The sequence below is a fragment of the Balaenoptera physalus genome (genome assembly GCF_965194825.1).
Source record: "Balaenoptera physalus genome assembly, chromosome: 6".
NCBI lineage: Eukaryota > Metazoa > Chordata > Mammalia > Artiodactyla > Balaenopteridae > Balaenoptera > Balaenoptera physalus.
The window spans coordinates 110,436,289-110,459,537 of NC_138885.1; the positions used below are offsets into that span (position 1 = coordinate 110,436,289).

General features: G+C 42.3%; 1 long non-coding RNA gene across 1 annotated transcript in view; it reads left to right on the plus strand.

Moving 5' to 3' along the window:
• Positions 1-23,249, plus strand: part of LOC309662635 — a 930,148-nt gene that overhangs the window by 231,943 nt on the left and 674,956 nt on the right. The gene's annotated exons all lie outside the window — the stretch shown is intronic.

The window sequence follows — 23,249 nt, forward strand, 5'->3', positions numbered from 1 at the left end:
GGGAAGACCGTGTGAAGACACAGCAAGGAGGGAGGACTGGGGAGAAACCCACCCTGCCGACACCTTGACTTGAACTTCCAGCCTCCAAGACTGTGAGAAAATAAGTTCTGTTTGTTTCTCATTCTTTTTGGCTACGCCGAGTGCAGGATCTTAGCTCCCCGATCAGGGATCGACCCCGTGCCACCTGCATTGGGAGTGCAGAGTCTTAACCGCTGGACCGCCAGGGAAGTCCTAATAAATTTCTGTTATTTAAACCACCCAATCTTCGGTGCTTTGTTATGGCAGCACGAGCAGCAAATGCATGTGAGTTATTGCTGTTTCTTTTCTATTTGGAATGTCACATTCACTTCACATCCTTTGAATACTGAAAACACCTCACATTGGGCATGGGGATGTTCGTGCACAGTGTCGAATTTGATCCTCCCAGTAATACTGGAGGGCAGGGATTTTTATCTCCAATGCTCAGAGTAAAAGACTTGGCCCAAGAGGTTAAAGGATTGAGAGGAGGGGGTTTGTAAGCACTTCTACGCCCCAGACCTTCTTTGGCAAGTTACTGACTATATTGATTACCACTGCATAAATACATAAAATAATATACATAAGATTACAAGGAAACTCGATTCTGTAAAAATATAGTTAAGTTAAAAAAAGAAATTCCAATGTCATAATACATGTGCTTCTTTCTCAGTACTTCCAATCATAAGCTCTAGAGGTGGTACTAATAACTTCTGTCATTTCAAAGTAGTGGTGGGTACAAATAAAATCTGCTTCAACTCTAACCTGCTCTGAAAATACATCAGACTTCTCTTGGTGACAAATTGGTAACAAATCAAAGATACAGTTAATGCTACTGTCATCTCCTCTATAGTCATAGTTGTCAGAAATGCTCAATTTGGGTTAACTGCAGAGGTTTTCCCCATCCATGTTCATGGACCCCCTGCAATCTCTCCCTGGGACCTTCCTGCCAAGGGAGGAAGTGCAAGCTGCATCCCATGACTCTCTATGGCCCTTCTGCCTACCTAGACTCATCCATGCCACCACCATGGACCCCCTCCCATGGCTCATGGGCCGGGACCCTAGAGTGAGATGACTTTAAGGGGATGCCAAAAACTTACTCATCCAGATGAGTAATACGTGCTTCCCTGGTGGCGCAGTGGTTGAGAATCTGCCTGCCAATGCAGGGGACACGGGTTCGAGCCCTGGTCTGGGAAGATCCCACATGCCGCGGAGCGACTAGGCCCGTGAGCCACAATTGCTGAGCCTGCGCGTCTGCAGCCTGTGCTCCACAACAAGAGAGGCCGCGATAGTGAGAGGCCCACGCACCGCGATGAAGAGTGTTTATTTTGACAAAATTCAACACCCATTTATGATAAAAACTCTCCAGAAAGTGGGCATAGAGGGAACCTACCTCAACATAATAAAGGCCATATATGACAAACCCACAGCAAACATCATTCTCAATGGTGAAAAACTGAAAGCATTTCCTCTAAGATCAGGAATGAGACAAGGATGTCCACTCTCACCACTATTATTCAACATAGTTCTGGAAGTCCTAGCCACGGCAATCAGAGAAGAAAAAGAAATAAAAGGAATACAAATTGGAAAAGAAGAAGTAAAACTGTCACTGTTTGCGGAAGACATGATGCTATACAGAGAGAATCCTAAAACTGCCACCAGAAAACTGCTAGAGCTAATTAATGAATATGGTAACGCTGCAGGATACAAAATGAATGCACAGAAATCTCTTGCATTCCTATACACTAATGATGAAAAATCTGAAAGAGAAATTATGGAAACACTGCCATTTACCATTGCAACAAAAAGAATAAAATACCTAGGAATAAACCAAAAAAGAAAAACAACAACAACAAAAAACTGGTAAATGAAAACAACATTTAAAATTGTGTTGTCATTAGAGTATACACAAAGTAATTGAAGCTGTAGGTATAGAAGTGATTGCCTTGAGAAGACATGTATAATAAGGAAAGGAAGAAAGGAAGGAAGTGAAGGAAGGGAAGGAAAGAAGAGGTCTTCAAAAATAGGGAGATTTAAGTGGCATTTAAGTAAACCTGCCAAAGGGAGCAGTGGCAATCAAGGGACCTGAGTATTAATTAGGAATGACTGATCACGTGAGTCCCATGAGGGTAGGGATCACATCTGCTTCTCATTTCTGGAGCAGAGCACCTAGCACAGTACCTGGCCAGTAGATGCTCCATTCACAATTGTCCAGTGTTGTCCGTGGGGCAGGAAAGCTACAAATACCATTGGCTGCGGCAACTGGGTGACTGGGGATGTGTGCAAGCTGGATGGCAGGCAGTGAGTAAAGAAATGAATAGGGAACAGAAGTGCCCTTGACCGGTGGGGAGGGCCGCGTTGTGCACCCCTCTGCTCTCGCTGCAGGGAGATGGCTTAGCGACTTCTCCTGGGGAGGTTCCTGGCCTCCATAATCTGCAGGAAGCCCTCTCAGAGTCAGTGGGCGCCCCTTGCCTCCAGGGCCCTGCAGACCCCACAGCGCAGTCCTAATAACCTAACAGTAACACCCAGCCAAGCCCAGTCAATATACACCACCAGAGTCTGTACAATGACCTTTAACATCCAGGATGGACCAGACTTTCAAGACTGAGTTGTCAACAGTGAGACACCAGTGGTTGTGGATTTCCATGCACAGTGATGTGGTCCCTGCAAGATCCTGGGGCCAAGGTTAGAGAAGGTGGTGGCCAAGCAGCATGGAAAGGTGGTGATGGCCAAGGCGGATATTGATGACCACACAGACCTCGCCATAGAGTATGAGGTATCAGCTGTGCCCACCGTGCTGGCCATCAAGAATGGGGATGTGGTGGACAAGTTTGTGGGCATCAAGGATGAGGACCAGCTGGAGGCCTTCCTGAAGAAGCTGATTGTCTGACAAGCAGGGAAGCGTCCTGACTGCCCCTGCCCACCTGGGCCCCGTGGTCCCGGGGGACCCAGATAGAACTCATAGCCCTTCTGTGCCGGCCCTTCCTACCTCCTTCCTCTGCCTGGCCCCTGTGGGTCCGTGCTTTGGAGACCAGGCCTCCAAACACAGGAGCCTCAAGTGCTCCCAACCTGGCTGACCGCCAGGGTGGCCGCCCAAGGAGCGGTGCCGCCACCGAGCTGGGACAGCCGTCTCCTCACCCACTCTCTGCTCCTTCTAGGGCTTGTTGCCGTGCTCCCAGGATGCTGGGACAGAGTTCCGGGGCCAGCCTGCAGTAACAGCTTGGTCTCCCTGCTCCCTTCTGATCTGAACCCCGGTGCCTGGCTCATCTGCCTCCTGCATTTTTCTTTCCTGCTGCTGTTTTGTAAAAAAAAAAAAACAAAAAAAAAAAACAGAAGAAGCAAAAAAGAAACCCAGGGCTTCCCTGGTGGCGCAGTGGTTGAGAATCTGCCTGCTAATGCAGGGGACACGGGTTTGAGCCCTGGTCTGGGAAGATCCCACATGCCGCGGAGCAACTGGGCCCGTGAGCCACAATTACTGAGCCTGCGCGTCTGGAGCCTGTGCTCCGCAACAAGAGAGGCCGCGATAGTGAGAGGCCCGCGCACCGCGATGAAGAGTGGCCCCCGCTTGCCGCAACTAGAGAAAGCCCTCGCACAGAAACGAAGACCCAACACAGCCATAAATAAATTAATTAATTAATTACAAAACAAAAACAACCCATAGAATACAGTACCAACAGCAGACCCTAATACAATCCACGGTCGTTGGTGATAACGATGTGTCAATGTAGGTCCATTTATTGTAACAAATGTACCACTCTGGTGTGGGATGTTGATGATGGGGAAGGCTGTGCATGTGTGAGGGCAGGGGGAGTATATGAGAAGTCGCTGTACTTTCTACTCATTTTGCTAATGTTTTGTTATTTGTAATTTCTTCTTCTAAAAAAAAGAGGATATTAAAAAAAAAAAAAAGAAATGAGTTATCAAGCCATGAAAAGACACGAAGGAACCTTAAGTGCATATTGCTAAATAAAAGAAGCCAATCTGAAAAGGCTGCATACTGAATGACTCCAACGATATGACATTCTGGGAAAGAAAGTAAAGAGATGTGATAGTCAGGGGTCAAGGGTCAAGGCGGGGTGAGGAAGTGATGATTAGGTGAAACACAGGAGATATTTAAGGCAGTGAAACTATTCTGTAGGATACCGTATTGATGGACACATGACATTATTTGTCAAAACCTACGGAACTGTATAACACAAAGAGCGAATCCTAATGCAAACTATGGACTTTAGTTAGTAATGGTATATGAATATTGGTTCATCAATTGTACTAAATTGTAACTGCACTAAGGCAAGAGAACTAAGAGAGAACTAAGAACCGCACTAAGGAGAAACTGTGAGTGGGAAAAGGAGAGGATATATGGAAACTCTCTGTACTATCTGCTCAATTTTCTTTTTTTAAATTTTATTTTACTTTATTTCTTTATTTCTTTATTTTTGGCTGTGTTGGGTCTTCGTTGCTGCACGCGGGCTTTCTCTAGTTGTGGTGAGCGGGGCCACTCTTTGTTATGGTGCACAGGCTTCTCATTGTGGTGGCTTCTCTTGTTGTGGAGCACAGGCTCTAGGCGCACAGGCTTCAGTAGTTGTGGCACGCGGGCTCAGTAGTTGTGGCTCACGGGCTCTAGAGCGCAAGCTCAGTAGTTGTGGCACATGGGCTTAGTTGCTCTGTGGCATGTGGGATCTTCCCAGACCAGGGATCAAACCCGTGTCCCCTGCATTGGCAGGAGGATTGTTAACCACTGCACCACCAGGGAAGCCCTATCTGCTCAATTTTCTGTAAACCTAAAACTGCTTTAAAAAATTGTTTATTAATTTTGTAAAAAGTGCAACCCATGGCTTGACCAGTTCTGTATATACCACTTTCTTAGGCAGTAAATTATCTTTGCAGAGCGCCTTTGGGCAACAAGCAATGATGCAGCATAGCCCACATAGACAGAAGGGTTTTGAAGACAACAAGCCTTCAAACTCATCCCCCCACTAGAGTGTGAGCAGGAATGACAGAAGGGGGAACAGAATGTGGTGTGTGGAACCCTGGGTCCCCCTTTTAGCTACAATCAAGGAGTCACTGAGCACATGAAGGCAGCCTCGCAGGGGTAGCACCGCTCTAAGAAACAAGCGACACTTCTGACTTGTTTTACCCAAATAACTTAAACAAGCAAATAATAACCAAGTGATTCATCCTACATGATCTTCAGTTTTCCCATTGATACAACTGACAGTATTATGCATTATAGATGCTGCTGTGTTGTTTTCAAGCCTTCCTTGAAAGCCTTCACAAAAACGTCAAAACATCCTCGCATATGATACTGATGATAAGGAAGTGGATATGTGTGATCACATATGAGATATCTTATTAAGGGAAGTGTGGGAGGGTTCTTCTTTAGAATATTTTCAAAAAGCTCTTCTAAACACTAGATATATTTTTTATTACTTTTACTGCTGTTATTCTCCTACTTGTTACCTGAAGTTTTGTCTAAGGACCGCAGGGGTTTTCTTAACCTTACAAGTAAGTTTCTGTTGAGTAGAACCTCGTCATGCTACTTGTTGCTATTGATAGAGTTTGTTAAGCCAACAGTGAAAGCAATCTGTCCTCTCAATGCATGGTAGCACTTCAATAGTGGAGATTCTGGAATGAATTTTAAAATCAGAGATGAGAAGCATTTCCCCCACCCACCTGGGATTGGAAAGAGAAAATTCAGTAAGACAAAACAGGATGCAGAGCTTAAGAAGTGGGTTAGAGCCCACGAAGTTCTAAGAATCACAACTGTTGAAGAAATATTAAGCAGACCAGAAAATTAGTGAAATGAGTCCAGGTTGAGTGAGACTGAATGCTTTCCCCAAGTCCCACATGGTAACTGCCTTTTTTCTTCTGTAGGGGGAGAAAGAATTGGGAAGAGATTTCAGATTTCTAGAGATTCCCTTGAATAGTTCCTACTGGACTGCTCACTGGGACAATATTCTTTTTCCTCCCCAAGGTGGCCATATGCAGCAGCAGTTCACCCCATCCATTCACTCTCATCACTTAGAATGGAGTTGTCCCCATGCAAACATCGAGCAATGGCACCGTGAGAATTGATAGGCTCATGAAAGCAAGGCTGATGGGAGCCCTGGGGTGCACCCCCAAACTAAAAGGACTCAGGTTGCAAGACCTGTCACTTAACAGTCACAGCAGGATATATTTTTTGGTAATTGAAGCCTAATTTGGATTGTGTTTTTGGAAAACGATAACATTAGTTTTCTAAAAACTAGAAAATTTGTTAGGGGGGAGTGGTGGCTCTCTCCAACTCCACTTTGAAGCTAAAATGGCAAACTGTTTGGAATACAAACTTTTCCTTCCCGTGGATTTATGTAGTAGATGTTTCAAAATGACTGGCAAATACATAGAATTCATACAAAGTTAGAGGCAAAAGGGTGCTCCAGAACCCTCTGGTTGAATCTCTTCACTCTATAGTTGAGGAGAATGAGGTCCAGAGAGGCTAAGTGTTATGCCCAAGGGCACACAGCTGGCTCACAAGACGAGACTTGAATCCGGATTGCCTATGTACTGGCCAATGCTCTTCCCTCTCTACTGTGCTCTACTTCCCAGCACCACAAGAGGACACCTACTGTGTCTTGCAGAATCTAGACTATTTTTTGAAAGCTTGGAACTAAACTTGTGACTAATTAGAATACAGTGTTCCACCACCTTTAAGTCACCAGCTAAAATCCACTGCTCCCCGTCGCAGCACGCCCGAGGCCTTCTGGGTAACCAAAGAAAGATTATTGTCTCAACTCAGTTCTCTGTGTCTAGGTACCCACAAAATGGAAATCACTTTACTTGGGGAAGAGCAAGAGGACAAGATGAGATGAAAAGGAAGCATGTTTAAAATGGATAAAAGGAGGCACTTTTTCCCCACTACACACAATTGAACTGGGGAACTCACTGCAGCAGGATATTAAGATCAATGGTGAAGATTTGTGTTTTAAAAGATTAGACATTTCACATGCATATCATCAACAGCGACACTCAATGGGATGAAAGTAAGATGGATGAAAGTTCTCAAGCTTCAGTGCATAAGTTGATCACCAACTGGGTCAGGTGAAAAGAAAAAAAGTTGTCTACTGGATTAAAATTTCACAGAAAGGCAGATCTGGGGGGTTCCAGTCATTGCTGCTGTGTAACAAACCACTCCAAAGTAGTGGTGTGAACCAACAGGCATTTTATTATGCACATGGATACGGTGGATCAGGAATTTGGAGAGGGCACAGCAGGGATGGCTTGTCTCTGATTCATGATATCTGGGGCCTCAGTTGGGAAGACTTGAACAACTAGGAATGACTTGAGGTTGGGGGCTGGAATCATCTGGAAGCTTCTTTACCTAACCTGGGATGACTTGAAGGCTCACTCAGCTGGGACTGTCAAGTGGAGCATCTATATGTAGGTGTCAAGAGGGAGTGTCCCAAGAAAAAGCACTTCCAAAAAACAAGTGTCCCAAGAGACCCAGGTAGAAACTACACGGCCTTTTATGACCTATCCATGGAAGTTTTAGAGCATCACTTCCAACACAGTCCATGGGTCAAAACCGTCACAAGCCCACTGAGATTCAAGAGGAGGAGACTTAGGACCGCCTACATCCCTCCCCTATGGGGAATGGCAAGATCACATTGCAGAAAAACCTGTGGGATGGGAGAGGTTTTCGCAGCCATCTTTGGAAAATGCAATCCCCCAGGGAAGTGGTGGGTGATGTGAGGTTACAAGAACACACAATCTAGTGGAAAAAACTGACATATGAACAGAGAATCACAGTACAATAAAATAAATTTCAAGGTAGTTATTTCCCCCTCTTTTACAAGAATTCTTTTTTTTTCCCTTTGATAAGAGTCATCACATTAAAATTTTTTCATTCATTGTCTGTCTTCTACTAGATTGGAATCTCCATGCATTTAGTTTCCTACTGTAACCCCTGTGCCTAAAACACTACCAAGCCCCAAATAGGCACTCAATAAATATTTGCTGAAAGAGTACATGAGTAAAGTGCTGTAATAGAGAAGTAGTGGGAGGGCTGTGGGAGTACAGGCAATAACAAAGCACTCAGCTTGACAGAAATGACATTTGAGTGGGTCTTGAATGCTCTTGAAGGATAAACAACAATTTTTCTGGTGGAAAAAAAAGGGCATAAATTTTTCTCCTTAAATCTCCTCCAGAGACTTCATTAGCCAAGTTTAAGTGGGCAGATCTCATCCTAAGTGTACAGACTGCAAGTAGTAGTTACAATGTTCTTGGTTGCAAGTGAAAGAAAACAGGGACTCAAATGTATTAAAAAATAAGCAGCGTATCGTATCACATAACAACAAGTCTGGAGGCCAACAGTTCAGGCAGCCTCAATGCCATCCTTCTTCACTGGGTCAACTTAGCTCCTTTGTGGTTGCAAGATGGTGCCCACAGTGGTAGGCATCACAGGCAGACAAAACAATACCCAGCAGGGGAGAGGACTGCTTCTCCTTTGGAGTAAGAGCTTTCCCATAAGCCCCTGACAGACTTACCTCACACTGGCCCCCACACCACGCCTTATTGGCTAGAACTGTGTCCCATGCATGTATGTAACCTAAACGCTGATAAGAAGAAGGGGAGAAACACGAGCAGTTAGACTAATCACGTGTTACTCCTTGGGGCTTGACCTGAAGCTCCTGCCTCTCCTGAAGCACAGGGCTATGCAGAAAAGGGTGGATTCCCCCACAAAACAGAACAAAACAAATAACGGGGGTTTTGTTAGGAAGGAAAAAGGGGAGATGACTCCTCGGCACATAATCAACAGTGTTTGCAACATTAGGCTTGGGGAAGGTTAATGTTCTGTTTTCTTTGTGGATGACTATTACCTAACAATTTTATTTATTCTTTTTCATGCTTTTTGCTCCTTTCCTTTCTCCTCTGCACTAGTAGTCAGTTGAATACATCAAGCGCTGTATCAATAGGAAAGAGTGTCATGTGTACAGTGTACATACGAATCTAATTAATCAAAAATATGTTGATTAGACGTGAGTGCACTTTCAGGTAAAAACCTTGATTCACATGCTTCTGATAGCATAGCCATGCCCAGCTGTTCACCACTTGAATCGTGCTCTTTCATGGCCTTGTGCCCGTTACTTGTGCTGATTCCTCTGTCTAGGAAGTCCTTCTCAGTTTCCTTACCTATAGTGGATACTAGTGATTGCCTCTCCAGCGTCCATTCTATCCTTCTAGTAATTTGCTTGAAGAGATGGCGAACTGCCAAACTACTTTTTTCAGACTCCCTTGCAGCTAGGGTCTTGATCTGAAATAAGTTCAGTCAATCAGGTGCACTTGTGTAAGATTTGGAGGCAGATGCAAGGAGAAGGCATCATTCTGTTGCTGTTGCTGTTGGCCAGCAAGGTTTGAGCAATAATGTTAAGAGGCATTTAATGCTGTTGGACTCCATGTCCTGTTTCAGTGTCTAGTCACCAGTTTCATGGGTGTGAAGCGCCCTTGCTGCAGCACCATCCCAACTTCTGGAACATAGCTACTGTGGTAGGCCCATGAACTCAATAGCCCAGCGGTACCCCCCTGACTTCTGCCCCTCCAGCTCATCAATTTTGTAAGCCTCTGTTTGATTCTCAGTATTAAATATTTCTCTGTTTGAAACACCTAGAGTGGTTTCTTCCTGTACTAAACCCTGACTCATAGATCACCTAATTCATATTCAGCCTTCCAGGCACAGCCTGGGTCTTCCCTGAGCCACCAGGTTGGGCCAGGTGCTTCCTCTGTGCTCCCACCACGTCCTGCCTGGTAAGCCCATGCCTCTTTATCTTTGCACCCCTGGCACCAGTGTTTGGCTCACAGCATGTGCAGCATCAATATTTACCGAACTGAAGCTCCCTCTGCCAAGATACCAGACAGGTCCTGAAATCTAGTCTAAAGGGTGCCCCACCTCATGCCTGGTCGGCAAAGCCCAAAGAACAAGTGGCTCTAGACTTATACTGGATTCTAGATGAATCCAGAGCCCTCAGCTTTTCCGTACTTTAGTCCCCCACACAAGAGGCCACACCAGAATTGAAAATTTGACCTGATCCCCAGGAAAAGGATGATAAGGAACAAGGGAAGTTGCTTATCTCAAGAGTTACCATCTGGTGGTTTTCAGGACCCTCTACTGCTGGGCCTACAACGAGGCCTGCAATCAATGGCAGCATAGCCTTTGGAGCGAGGAAAACCCAAGTTGGAAGGTGTGTGCCGTTGTGTAGCAAGTTACTTTCTGAACCTCAGATTCTTAATCTATAAAATGGGGTTGATAATATCAACCTCACAGGATTCTTGGGAGTAAAAGAGATTATATATGTAAAATGCTTAGCACAGTGCATGCACATTGGAAATGCCCAATACCCATCAGTTACTGTTACGGCCACCATTGTTGTTGACTGTGCCATCACTGTACCACAATTCTGTTACATATTTTTTACTTCATATACATGTACTTTCCTTCAGCCCAAACAGACTCACATGCAGTTAGACTAGAACGTACTTCTCTATACTTTCTTCCGAGGTGTTCCATTTTACATCATGATGTGATTAACCCTTTTCTGCAGAAGATCCAGCTAGGCCCAAGTTTGGGGCTGTGCTGAGGAAATAACAAAACCATCTATGTCAGTGGCTCTCGACCCTAGCTGAAAATCAGGATCACCTGGAGAGCTAAAAACAAAACGGCAACAAAAAGAAACAAATAAAACGAAACCAAGAAACAATGTCTGGGTCCGTCAGCCAGAGATTCTGATTCAGTAGGGCCCAAGCATCAGTAGATCTTAAGGCTCCCCAGGTGATTGTAATGTGCAGCTGAGAGCCATTGCTGAGGGTGGGAAAGATTAGCGCTTCCATCGCCTCTGGGAAAGAAGAAAGAAGCTCTTACTTTTCTATAATCGCCACCACAGTGGAGGAGGGGAGAGGACTAAAGATTACAGTTGAATGATTCCACTTATAATGTGAACAAGGCATTCTTATTATGAACCTGGATAAATGACTCATCATGTTAATCCTCTGATTAGTGTCTGGGTTTCTCATCTAGAGGTGTCTGATCTGACGAGAAGAGGAGTTATCAGAAATGCTCTAGGACATGGAAAAAGCTAGTCTGGAAATACCTGTGAGGGATTTCAAGTTGGCTTGTGGGTGTCTGTCCTGTGCCAGCCCTGTGCACACTCGCACACTTGCGGGCTGGTTGCTGATGTCAGGTGTACGCACTTTGATCCAGGGCAAGTGAAATGATCCCTGCTTTGGCATAAAATCTAGCTAATATCTAAATGCTAGAGATAGCTGGTGACAGCTGGGAGTGTGCTCAGACATAAAGTACAGGCATACCTCATTTGATTGCGCTTTGCAGACTTTGCTTTTTCACAAATTGAAGGTTTGTGACAACCCTGAGTTGTCAGATGATGGTTAGCATTTTTGAGAAATAAAGTATTTTTAAATTAAAATATGTACTTTTTTTAAAGACAGAATGCTCTTGCACACTTAATAGACTGAAGAATAGTGTAAACATAAGTTTTATAGACATTACTGGAAAACCAAAAAATCCATGTGACTCACTTTATTGTGATATTTCCTTTATTGCAGTGGTCTGGAAGCAAACCCACAATATCTCTGAGGTATGCCTGTACATCTAAAAAATGTAACTTTTTCCCCATTATTAAAGTGATACACAAAAGAAAATAGAGTGGGAAAACAGAAAAATAGCATGAACCCAGTAGAAACTAATAACAGACTTAAATAGAGTTATGAGGTGCTAGACATGGTTTTAAGCTCTTCACCATATAAATTCATTTACCCCTCATACAACTCTATGAGGGGTAACTCCACTTTACAGATGAGGAAAGAGGACCTGGAGCTGTCGTGTGACTTGTCCAAAGTGGCAGCTAGTAAAGGAAGAGCCAAGGTTTGGACTCATGCTGCATTTAACAGGGTAGGGTCAACCTCAGAGATATATATAGCTCATAAGGTAAGCTTTATCCAAGGATTCAGTGCCACTTGCTAAAGTTTAAAAAGTTAATCTCAGTTGCCATTTATTCATCCATTTATTTCACAAATATTTACCAAAGGCATCTATGGGCAGCACACTGTTCCAGGCTTGATTATCAAGATACTGAAGAGTATACAGAGGCTACCTGTCCAGTCATTCCTATAGCATTGAACTCTCAAGTGTCTCAATATGTATAATCAATACAAGTATAGTAAGATTAGAAATGCAATAACTATTCTCTGATTACAAAATCCAAAACCAATACTTCAAAACTTTCAAAATGTCACAGTCTTACTGGATGGAATGTTTGGCATGATCCTCCGTATTTTCATCAATTAATAAGTACACCTTGGACAATAATTTAAGTTGAACCTCATGAATTCCACTTTGTAGCAACACGTTTAATATAACAGTAGTGTCTTCAAGTCAGAAATTTGGTGTTTTTGGATGGATGGATGGATGGCTGGCTAGATGGAAGGATAGATGAGTGAATTAATAGCTAAGAATGCCTGGCAATGTTCTAGTTGCTTAAAAATTGCATCTTTAAAAATAATTCAGTGTTTTCCAGTTTGTTAAACAATAACTATGACTCAGAAGAAAATTGTGATTTCTGTCCTTTCCATGGACTAAACATGCAACTTCAAGGAAGCCATTATGATGCCAGTTCCATCTGATTGTTGTGAGGATCAAATGAGCTAACTGAAATGAATTATGTAGCACCCTGCCTAATACATGTTAAACAGCATATTTTAAACTGCCTTTAAAGTGAAATACTATGTGCAGAAAAGCAAAAATTCAAATGATACAAAAAGCTATACAATGCAAAATACGTTTCTTTTGGCCAAGTTTTCCCGCTATTATTACTACTATTATTAGAGATCTCCAAGCAAAAATAACATCTCCCTGTTGATTAAGAAGGGAGAGGTTTACAGACTAGGAGATAACATCCTTTGAGTCAGAACCAAGTGAAATAACACATGTATTCTGGTTCAATTCCAGCATGAGTGATTAACATTCTCCAACTTCAAATAATTTTTATTATTAGCCAACACTTGTCCATCCCCAATAATACACATGTTGCATACAGGCCACAGAATGAGGCAGCCTCTCTTGGCATGTTCACAATCTGTGCATACTTTCCACTGAGGGTTTCCCTTTCTTTTTGATTGCTATTCCATAGCTTTTCAACTCCCACTACTTTCAACCCTGGGATGTTTGCCGACACTGAGTGCCAAGTAGTTCCCAAAAAACCAAAAAAATATAAGCACCTGTAGAATCCCAGGGAAGGAAAGAGGTAAAGTACATTTTAAACATATTTATTAACGGTTTTAATGTTTGTGAAGAGATTTATATTTATTTCTTTTAACTTTGAGGCTGGGATTAATACACGTATTCCTCATTATTTCTCACAAAGTCTTGTTGATAAGCAGGAGGAAGAGGGCTATTCTGCAATTTTGTCTCCCAGTCTGTGTAAGTGGGATCCAGGACACAAGAACGACTCAGCCCTAAAGTGCAGTCCTGAGTCCCTCAAGAACTCAGGCCCTCCTGCCTTTTTGCCGCCTTCTTCCAGTAGAAGGAAGGGGTGGGGGGAGCGGGAAACAATTCAAACCCTCTTTGTAAGGGGCGGGGCCGGGGCGGAGCCTCCCGGCGGGCATTAGAAGCAGGTGACCCAGGCTGGGCGGGAGAGGCCAGTCAGCCCGAGGCCGTGACTCCACTGCGGCCAGCGCCGCCGCCGCCGCCGCCGCGCGCAGTTCAATACCCGCCGGAGGTGGGCCAAAGGGTGCTAGAGCGCGGGGGGGGGGGGGGGGGGAGCGGAGCCCGGCGCATCCCGGGAGAACCGCCACAGCCCCCAGGAGTCCGCTGGAGCGCGGATCCCCCTGCAGGGGAGGAGAAGAGCGGCGGGCGGGACGCGGCGGCGGGCGCGCACCATGCAGTCCTGTGAACACACACTGGCAGCGATGGGGGAAAATAAGTGTCCCTGGACTTTGGACTAGATTACAGCCAGATATTCCAAAAGCATCGAGACACTGCCCTCTGCGGCCTCTGAAAACAATTGAGACCCATAACACCCTTGCATAAGCTTTTAAAACATGGATCAGAGTAGCAAAAGGAAAGCTGTTTCCCCCCCGCCTCACCTCAATATATTTTTCTCTTCCTCCTCTTCTGAGAAAGCCTATATAGTGATGAGCACACACTTTACTGTTAGAGAATTCTGTTTGCTTTTCTAATCTGTTGAACCATTCCCTCATTTATATATTAAAGTCTATGTATTGATGAATACACACGTACACACACCACGCATACATACTTTACTGTTAAAAATTCTGTTTGCTTTCCTAATCTATTTAACCATTCATTCAAGAAGAGTGTGAGGCCATTACTGGGGAAGGGGGTGACAGTGCATTGGCCAGCAGAATACCAGTGACCAGGACTGAGTGGGGACTAAATTTAAGAAGCTAAAATGGCAAAAACAATTAAAATTTGAGGATGTCTCCCTAGAAAAACAGCAAGTGTAGGGATTTGCGCTTCATTTATACCAAAGTTGGAAAAGTCAGATTTAAGCCCAGGTCAGTTTTTACATTATGGATATTAAGTAAACAAGTGTATAGTTTCCATAGTGTATTTAAGCACTTTGCTGGTGGAAAGAAGCCTGGTGTTATAGTTTTCATGGACTTTCAGAAGCTATTCACGTTTATAAAAATGCACTGCTCTTACACACTCATCCTCTGAATCAAAATTTCAGTATATTCGACAAAACCTTGTACACAGAGCTACAGAACTTTTTGCACATCTAATTCCTCTACTTGTTCAGAAGCTTCTTAGAACCTTGAAATAGATCCCCTGCCTGAGGGCCAGTTCCTCTCTTGTTTTTCAAATGAGGAACTTTTCTGATCACCTTGACCTCTTCCCTCAGTTAACATTTCTTCCCAGAAAGTACAAAGATTATTCTGCTGCCTTAGGTCATTGTGACTAATTTGGGTTTTTCCTCTTCCTTTTTTTTTTTTTTTTTGTGGAGGAGTGTAAAGATGATGCAGAATGTATCTAAAAGTTGTGGGATGATGTGGTTGAAGTGATTTAATTCTTCCTGTTAAAACAACTATTTTTCATTTTGGCAACATACCAAACCTAAAAAGAACAACCAATTTACTTTAAAAAAAAAAAAAAAAGACAGTTAAGACAAAGGATACTAAGCCAAGGAGAGGCAATGCAGGTAATGCATTTGGAGGTCTAGGTCCAGGCCAACTCTCAGAGCTGCCTCTGTTTTCAGCCTCTGTTCTCACCGCTGCTCTCCCCCTCCCTTCCCTCAAAGATGAAGCCCACCTGCTTCCCTCAAGTCTTACCTCAGCCACCCCTCCCGCTACCCAGGGCAGAGAAGCCCATCTATTTATGGTCGCCCCCTATTTCCATCTCATATGCTGTTTTCTTCTGATTTTTATTTTTATTAGGCAAACAATCTACACTCATGAAAACAATTATAAACTGGAAGGTTGTGGGGTGATTTAGCAGCTTCTTCACAGCCAGCTCTGTGATTTTAGTGAGGATTTAAGGCCCAGTTTAGTTTCACATGTACAGCTTTTGGGCTGTCCCTTTCATGGTTCAATTGTAAGCAACGTCTCCCATCACAGATTAGGGGGTAAAGATTTAGAAGGAACTAATATGTGACCTCTCAGTAAATCAGTTGATAAGACTTAGGAAGTCATTTTAATTTATATTATTAACCTCACACTTTGAAGTTGTCTAAATTGGCTGAAAATAAGTATTCTTGGTGCCTTATTGGTTTATCCTTGCAAACCTTTGTCATGTTTTCTCGTAGTCATTTCCAGTGATAAGCCTGTGTGTGTATTGTGTGTAATTGTGAGCAATGTACAAGCTTAAATAACGTGCTGACACCACTGTTTCCAAGTTGGTATTCATTAGGCCGTTTCCTCCTGGGCTAGGGCTGCACTAATCCCGACACCGGCTGCCAGGAGAAAACCTCATGGAGCCCACACCGCACCTTAATAACAGCATCCGCGACCTGCAGTCTCAAGTACAGAATGGGAACCCCAGAGCTAGGAAATGTAGTTGTATATTTTAATGAACTGCTACCCCTGCTAAAGAGGCTTCTTTCACTTTTGTGCTCTACAGAAAGACCAAGGGGGGTAGGAGGGACAAAGCCTTGAATAACTGCTTTCTAACACCGAATGTGGCCAACAGGACAGAGAACATCACAAATCTAGGCAGGTGTGAGGTACAGTGGCTGAGGATTTCCTGCTCCCCCTGCATGCCCTCTCTTGCCTCCAAAGTCCGATCAAGGGATCCTGGGAAAGAAATACGCCTGGGTCGAGGAGGGTGGTTTTGAAAGAAAAAGCTACCAAGACATTAAAGCAGGGTGAATGAAGGGTAGGCAGGATGAAAGTAACTAAGTAACCTGGCTCAGAACTCTCAAAAGCTTCTAGCAGCTTGATGACAATTACAGGATTTATTTCAGTCTGTGGTACATCATTTGAAGACAATATTACTTCATGTTGTTACAAACTGTATGTATAGTGTGTATGTGTTGTGGGTGTGTATATAAATAATATATATTATATATATGAGAGATTTAGTGACTTTTGATACGGGTTTGGTGCAGGTGAATTTATTACTGAGCCAAGTGAGGCACATACTGAGTCAGTAGTTCGAGTCCAGGGCATTCAGTACTTTTCCTGATTTCCATGTGTGTATAGTGCCTGTCCCATGCGGTATTGTTAGTGTCATGTCAAATCCAGAACTCACAAAGCAGAGCCAGCGATATTTTATTTGTAGACAATCAACTAGAATCTATAAAATTATTACTGGCAGATGATTATAATTCCGGATCCCTAACACTAGCAAAAGGAAACCCAGAGCATCTTGATAAGAAGTTTTCTGTTTTTGTTTTGTTCCTGGAAGTCAGTAGAATAGCAGTTGTATGTGGTTATATTAGTGCCAAGATACTTAATTTGCTGACCTTATTATTTCAGAAAAAAAAAATTGTATGTATTATACTTGTGGGAAGTTAAAATAATGCTTTGAGATTTTTATCAAATATGGAGAGTAGTTATTTATGAAAAACAAAGAAATGTCTATTTTTGTTTCTTTGTTCCCAATTAATGTAGCTAAATTTTAAAGTGCATTAAAGCAATGGTAAAGCAAATAAGATGCTGTACAAGTAGTTTTCTCATGCTTTCATGGAGAGACACTGTTTTCTAAGAGTATCTGAAGGAGGTATGTGCATTCTAACTTCATGATCAGATTTCTCGGATGTACTTTGAATATAAGTGGCAACGTTTTTATTGATAATAAAATCAAAGAAATTCCAATCACCAGAAGGAGAACTAATGAAAACATGTTTTACCTGAATGAATATACTTCATAGGTTTCTCCTGCTGATCCTGTGATTGTTTCATGATTCACTTGAAGAAATGAAGGAAAATACACATAAGAACAGAGACATTACCTGAGATTGTGTTCTATTTTATCAACCCTCCATCTATACTCTGTACTGAAGCAATTTGGATAGAAGTGCTGCTGTTGTTGTGTGTGTCTGGTTTGCAGTCAGAAACTCCCAAAACTTCATCATTCAGCAGTTAGATCCACAACTTTGTATTAAGGTCTAAATACAAGTCAGGGAACCCAGATAAGATAAGAGGATATATGGTTCTCCCTCTGTATTTGTGGGTCATTGGTTCCAGTAGTCTCCCTCCCCCCCGTGCCACCCCATACCAAAATCCATGGATGCTCAAGTCCCTTATAGAAAACGGTGCAGTATTTACATATAACCTACGCACAATCCTCCCATCTTCCCCCGCACCCTCCTTTATACTTTAAGTCATGTCTAGATTACTTATAACACCAAATACAAATCCTAAGTAAGTAGTTGTAAATATAATGCAAATGGTTGGTGGTGTGCAGCAAATTCAAGTTTTGCTTTCTGTAACTTTCTGAAATTTTTTTCCCTAAGTATTTTCAGTCCATGGTTGGTTGAATCCACTGATGCAGAACCTGTGGATACGGAGGGCCAACTGTCAATTGATTTAGAGTTGGCACTTCCCTGACAATCTGGACAGATGCTTAGTAAACCTGAGATAATTAATTTAGCATCAAAGTGAGTACTATGAGCATTATTAGATTGGTACATGTTAGGGCATTTGGGAGAACAGAGAATACAGCAGTTGAGCTGGATCCTGGTGCAAGAGCCACTGTGCCTTACCCGTCCAGGTCTCTAGTTGGCACATCTTCCCAATGCTTTCTCATTGTTCATTCCCCCCAGTGGAAAAGGGGGGCACTGTTGGACTTAGGAAGTTGGAGAAATAGGTAATAATGCTTCTTTTAGTGATTTAGTTACAGAGCTCTTACGTGCAACAGAATGAGAGGAAGTAGAATGGTTCTGTGCATAGATTTGGGAGCTAGACTGATTAGGGATTCAACTCCCAGCTCCATCATTCATGGGCTGTTGATCCTGAACAAATTACTTAAGCTCTTAGTACTTCGTTTGTGTACTGCATCTTATACTTTCTCATCTGTGAAAGGGGGATAATGATAGTACTTATATTTTAGGGTTGAGAGGATCTAAAAGATGAAATCAGGTTAAGGTAAGTAAAACAAGGAGGAAGCAGCCATTCAGGCATGGAATGGAAAGGGAATTGAAAGACTAGTTTTCAAATTTGTGTCTGCATAAGAATCATTTGGGCTTCCTATTAGAAATGTAGATTCCCAGGCTTCAGCTCCAGGAATTGAGATGAATTTGGGATCCAAGAATTAGGTCTTTTTGTTCTGTTTTAGTAAACTTTTAGAATGATTTTAGGTTTACAGACAAGTTGCAAAGATATATCCGTTTTGCCCTAATATTAACATATTATCATAGCACATTTGTTAAACTAAGAAGTCAACATTAACGCACTACTGTTAACTCCAGACTTCATTTGGATTTCACCAGATTTTCCACTGATGTTCTTTATCTGTTCTAGGATTCCGCGTTGCATTTAGAGAAGCTTCATTTCTTACAGGGACTTTCAGCCCATGAGAGGCAGGTGGTCTGGAGACCACATCTTGAGAAACACTAGGACATGTCAAGGGCTGAGGAAGGTCAAATTGCCCCATCCTCACCACCATCCTGGTGGTGGGGGTGTTGGATATAGAAATTTGATTTGAAGAGTTGGGATGGAATCCTCTCCCTTAGATGAGAGGGGTTACCTTAAGAAGTGAGGCATCTATTCCTAATGCCAGATGAAATGAGTTTTGGAGTTTGGAAGGTGGGGTTGCTGCCTAGCCTGAGGAGATACATCTAGGGATGTGGGCAGATCAGGGGAGTGAGTGCAGCAAATTGGGAACAACTACTTTGTGGGAACACAGGAGGGCTCAAGTAGTTGATTAAAGGGGATTACAAGGGGCCAGTTAGCCCGTGAGCCATAGAAATCCTGTATTTCCTGGAACCTGGTGATAGTGTTTTAGAAATGGCTCATAGTAGTAACCAACATCAAGCACTGCCACATTGGACACGAGCAGAGAGTCAAAGGGTGAAGCTGAGATGACCTTGTTGAGAGAGGGCAGTGGGAGGTGGACAAAACACTGATGCCCTGCGTTTGGAAGAGTCGGTTCCCACAGTGAGGAGATAAAGGGCCACCATCTGGGGAGCTAGAAGTAAAGGTCAGTAGAATTGAGAACGGTAAGATGAAGGAATAGATGTTGTAAGAAAAAGCTAGCAGAGTAATTTGAGGTCTTGAAGTAGAGATCGACATATTCTTGAGGACCTTAGGTTCTGAGGCTGTCACTGACTTTCTCTAATCACATTCAAATTATTTAGCTGCCCTCACAGCAGTTAAGTAATCACCTAACCTGTTCCTTTTTTTTTTTTTTTTTTTTCTTTAAAGAACATTCACCTCTTTTCATTTGACTCTGGATTTCTCTTAATTTCTATACTACTTCACTTTCCTGGTTCTTTCTGCATGTTAGCGATCCTAAACCATAAACTGGTATTCATAACATTTCTTTCACATGAAGTACATGTTATCTCATCTGCCAAACCCATTTAAAACGGACTAGTGGAAATTGCCTCAGAAGCCAAACAGATTGCACCTGTGTACAAGGGACCAGGTGTCTCTGAAGGGCTCCTAGATCTTTTGTATTCTTGCTGGCACGGTGTCAGGCTGGCCAGGCTGGTGAGTGGCTAACAGTTAAGATTTTAGGTGATCTAATCCTTAACTTGATAGATGCTGGGTGTAATCTACAGATTCTGCATAGAAATTAGCACTTACCCCTGGGAGAGCCCCTACCAGCTGTCAAGTGCTTTACCAAATAGCTCTATACTCAAGAATGCGGCTTCTGGGTGAGGGAACAGTCGTAGTCATTTTACATGTGGTTAGAGAGAAGTCTTGGGTGATGAAAGATTTTAGCTAACCTACACGCTATAGGTAAACATTTCCAAAAACATTGCATAACCTGAATACAGAGTGAATTGTTTTCCAGTAAATACTGGCTTCAGCATTTTTCAAAAATCAAGGAATGGTATATTTTATAGAATGGGAAAACTAAGAAATGAAATTTGACCTGTTGTAAAACTAGGATTTAGTGCTGTTGAATTTCAAGAATGGGCATACAGGGTACATTAGGAGTAAATGTGAAAGCATAGGGTCATGATGGAATCTGATACAGGGTGGAAAAAATTTCTCTTAACCAGAAACACTGGGCCCTAAGAAGTTGTCTTAGGGTCAACCACATGAATTTAACATACAAAAATGGCAATTTAATTTGGTTCAAACATACATTTCAAACTTTTGTCTTTTCCTTGTAAAGAATAAAGTTCAGTTCACGGTATACCAGAGTTAAAATTGCACAGATGTCAGTATTCCAATAGAGAAAAATAATTTTTCTTAAAAAGCGAAAAAATAAAATTTGAGTTCAGGTAGTCAGATATTCTTTTATAGTCTTACTACTTTAGGGAACAAACCCTTCCTCGGTATAAAAATCTGGAAAAACATGCCATAGTTGCCACCCTATTAATAACTAGTTTCCATGCCCCATATTTGTTGGAGAACCTACTTTGTGATGTTTAAATTTTTACCTTAAGTTGCCTCAATTTCCCATTTATTAAAATGGCTGTATTGCCTCTAGAATTAAAGCTGAAGGGGAAAAGCAATTTTTAGCGATTCCCCTTATTCTACCAACTTGTTCTTGAAGCTACAGTCATGCCCAATGTTCCTACCCCCAATTTTTTTTTTTTCAAACCTTCGACCACTCGAGATATGTCAGCATTTCTGCTTAGTAACTGGCATATTACTACGCGGTGCAAACTATTGATATAAACAGTGACTTGTGATCGATTTTTTTTCCCTTCTGTACTAAATCAGATCATTTCTCCTCATCAGCAACTTAACAAGAACAAAGTTAAAGATGTGACCTTAGGAAGGTAACTAAGGTGGAGGAAATACTACGGCAATACTATCAGGACTGATGGAATATTGCTCAAGTGCAGTGGCTAGGGTCTAAAAGAAACTTTAGAGATCTGGTATATTTCCAACTGAATGTTAAGTGAAATAGCATGTTAAAGTCAAATTACGTGGCTTGTTTAAAAGTCACCCTCTTAACAGCAACCACAATTCTACTGCTTCCTGTTCTTCCATTTTCTTTCCTGTTCAATTGCTTGAAACCCTCAAACAACAAGTTCTGATTCTACAGTATTCCTGTAATTCCTTTCTCTGTGGATTTACCTACTTTTATCTTTCAATGTGCATTTCCATCTTGGCACCATAACAAACAATTCAAAAATGCCATCTAATGCATTATGCCACTGAGCACTGTAGCCAGTGATTTTAAGTGGACTAGATTATCTTCAGGTTGAAAAGAGCGTAAGCTGAAGAAATAAATGTCTACATCTTAACTAAAGGCAGGGGTCAAAACAACTTATGAATGGTTAGTTGGAAAATGCTTTAAGGCCCGACTATCAGAGCTGACTGAAAACATTTGAGTTAGGCAGAGTTGTAATGTTATGTGAACAGTGAGAAGTGTTACAAACACAGTAGCCATATATTTTAATTAAAACAGAGTTTATTAGCTTTTCTTTTAATATAAACATGAGGAAGAAAAACCACATAAGTTGTAGCATTCTTTTCAAAATAAAACTGCAATCAGTACTTGAATTTCCAAGCTCCAAACTCCATAAACAATATTTTTTGAGGTGGTAGATTGTAGTATTTTATATACCATAATTTATCATTTATGTCTCTGTCCCTTAAAAATGATGGAACCTGCAGCACTCAGTATAATGTGAAGCCTTGCTATAAAGAGAGAAAGTACTTCTGGCCCAGAAATGCTTTGTTTACAGGCAAAATTCCTAGGATTACATTTGAGAAGGTAGGAGGAGAAAGATTTCACATAGTTGAGAACACTTTTTTTTTTTTTTTTTTTTAATATTTCAAGTTTAGGTGACATCGTTACCAATCTCCAAAAAGACTGATTACTGGACCTCCCTGCCTTTTAAAGCCTGAGGTAAGGGTTCCTAAGGTTTATATGTTTCCTCTTACATAGAACTTGAAGTGAGACACCTACAGCCAGGTTAACACACAGGATAGAAAAGCTGTTTCGTATCACTTACTCTCCTGTCACTACTACTAGGGTCCAGTTCTTTTCAATTTATTACATGTGAATTAACACTGTTGTTCATAATTCCTTCACCAAATCTAGAAAAAAGAAACTTAGGTGATCAAGCAGGTAAGCAGCCCAGCCTTGCAAAGGACTATTTTAAAAAGAGGAGGGGAGGTATCCCCTCAAGTCTTAGTGCAATTTTAAGCTTTGATACTTGTAGAAGTATAAATGCCACAAACTTACGAAACATCATTTGAAAGTTTAATCGAATTTCTTCTAAACTCATTTAGTTTTGTAAATTTTAAACGTTAAGCGTTTATTGTTTTATTTTTTATTTTTTAAAATTTATGTATTTATTTATTTATGGCTGTGTTGGGTCTTCGTTTCTGTGCGAGGGCTTTCTCTAGTTGTGGCAAGCGGGGGCCACTCTTCATCGCGGTGCGCGGGCCTCTCATTATCGCGGCCTCTCTTGTTGCGGAGCACAGGCTCCAGACGCGCAGGCTCAGTAATTGTGGCTCACGGGCCTTCCCAAGCCAGGGCTCCAACCTGTGTCCCCAACAAGAGAGCCTGCGACAGTGAGAGGCCCGCGCACCGCGATGAAGAGTGGCCCCCGCTTGCCACAACTAGAGAAAGCCCTCACACAGAAACGACCCAA